Source organism: Vitis riparia, chromosome 18, assembly GCF_004353265.1.
Source record: "Vitis riparia cultivar Riparia Gloire de Montpellier isolate 1030 chromosome 18, EGFV_Vit.rip_1.0, whole genome shotgun sequence".
In the NCBI taxonomy this organism is placed as follows: domain Eukaryota; kingdom Viridiplantae; phylum Streptophyta; class Magnoliopsida; order Vitales; family Vitaceae; genus Vitis; species Vitis riparia.
Window position 1 is genome coordinate 14,840,103 of NC_048448.1, and position 2,707 is coordinate 14,842,809.

Here is a 2,707-nt window from a genome sequence, read left to right on the forward strand (position 1 = left end):
CCACAAGGCCTCTCTCTTATTTGCGAAATGCCAATTCCATTTACAAAGAAGAGCCTTATTGAGATTGGATAAACATTTGACCCCTAAACCCTCTTTCTCTTTACGTAAGCACACCAACTCCCATCTTATTAAATGTGGCTTTCGCTCTAAATTACCACCTCCCCAAAGGAAATCCTTTGAATTTGCTTTAGTCTCTATCTAACTGAGCTTGGCAAGCGCAACAAGGACATAAAATAAATGGGTAAATTCGACAAAGTGCTTCAAATTAGAGTCGCCCTCCCTCCATTGGATATATATTGTCTCTTCCACATAGCTAACCTTCTATGGAATCACTCTTCCACTCCATCCCACACTGTCACTGACTTAAACAAAGCACCCAAAGCAAGGCCCAAATAAGTGGACGGTAGACTACCCATTTAACAACCAAAATCTAAATCAAGATCATCAATATTCTCCACCCTACCTACTGGAATTAGTTCACTCTTTTCCAAGTTTATTCTCAACCCTGACACAGCCTCAAACCACATAAGTAACCAACTAAGATAAGTCAAATGATCTTGAGAAGCTTGGCAGAACACCAAGGTATCATTAGCAAACAACCAATGGGAAATCTGAACCCCTTCTTCACTCCTACCCTTCACCTTACAACTTGACGGAAAACCTCCATCCATAGCCCTTTTAAGAAAACAGCTAAACACCTCCATAGTAATCACAAATAAATAAGGCGAAAGTGGATCGCCCTGCCTTAATCCCCTTTAGCTTTGAAAGAAACCCGTAGAGGTGTCATTAACCAACACAGAAAAGCTTGCAGTGGAGATGCACCACTTGATCCACCCAATCCATATATCCCCAAAACCCATTTTCTGCATAACTATGAGAAGAAAATACTAGTCCACATTGTCATATGTCTTCTTTATGTCAAGTTTGCACAAAATACCATTCTCATTATTCTTCAGGATCGAACCAATGGTTTCATTAGCTATCAGCACTGCATTTAGGATTTGTCTTCCCTCAATTAAAGCCCCTTGGGCCTTAGAGACAACCTTTCCAACCACTTTTTTTAGTTTATTGGCTAACACCTTGGCCAACCACTTGTACAGACTCCTCAACAAACTTATAAGCCTAAAATCCCTTAAATCTTCAATCCCCGTTTTTTTTTTGGATTAAAACTAGAATAGTTGCATTTAGACTTTTAACAAATTTATCGTGTTCATAGAATACCATGAAAAAAATCATCACATCATCTTTCACAAAGTCCCAAGCAAACTGCCAAAAAGCCATAGAGAAGCCATTAAGCCCTAAAGCTTTATCCCCACTACATCCCAGCAGCGTACCAAGCATCTTCTTTTCCATGAACGACACCTCCAAAGCAAAAGCATCCATATTCTCCAAAGTCTCACACTGTAGCCCCGATAAAGGAGGACGTCAGTCCCCCGGGTTGGACAGCAAAGACCGAAAAACATTGACCACCTTTTCCCATGATTTCATTCTCTTCCGAAAGACAAATACCATTAATCCTAATTTTGTCCACATTATTCCTTCTTCTGTGAGCATTAGACATCTTGTGAAAGAAACCCAATTTTCTGTCACCCTTTTTCAGCTACAGTTCCCTAGATTTTTGCCTCAAAGTTATCTTTTCTAGCAAAACCCATTTTTTATATTCTTCCATCACTTCTTTTCTAGCTTCCAACTCCTCCAAAGATAGTCTACTAGTCTTCTCCTTAGCATCCCAAAATTCCACCTGATTCAGAGCCAAATCCTTCATGAATTTAACCCTGCTAAAAATAACTATGTTCCACTCCTTCAATTTAGACTTCAAGACCTTTAATTTTTCCGCCAAAATAAAACTTGAAGAGCCACTAAAGTTGTCTCCCTCCCACCAAGACTTCATAAGATCCTTAAAACCCTCCACTTTTAGCCACACATTCTCAAATCTAAAAGAGGAAGGGCTTCTTCTTAGACCCTCTCGATTTAAAAGAATCAGGAAATGGTGAGACATAGGTCTCGGGAGGACACACTACCTCGACCTGCTAAAATGACAGTCCCACTCCCCATTTACCAAAAATCAATCGAGCCTTAACAATGACTGATTGTTCACCCCTTCACTCCAGGTAAAAGGACCCCCAAGCAGCAGCAAGTCCTTTAACTCTAAGTCTTCTATTACCTTTGAGAACCTTCTCATGTTTGAATTCAAACTCCTTCCTCTATTGTGCTCTTTAGGGCTTAAAATGGAATTAAAATCCCCAGCAACACACCAAGGCCCATTCCAAAGACCCTTTATGGCCCCCAACTCACCCCGAAAACACTCTCTATCCCTTCTCAGGGTCGAGCCATAAACCTCTATAAAAGTCCAAATGAAGCCATCATCGCAATTCTTAAAATGGCAAGAGATTGAGAACACTTTCTTTTCTAAGTTGACCAACTCCAACACCCTATTATCCCATAAAACCACTATACCTCTAGCAGCACCCCTTGAGTTCATAGCTTCCTATTCTAAAAATCTTCTCACTCCTAAATACGAACAAGACCTCTTGACATTTCTTGGATCTTGGTTTCTTGTAAGCAAACCAAATCCACCTTATTCTTCTTTATCAAAGCTTTGATCACCTTCCTCTTATCACTGTTATTAGCCCCTCTTACATTCCAGGAAAGAAAACGAAACTTCATCTAGATCTGCAAAAATTGCCCCCCCCCTTCCCTCCCATTC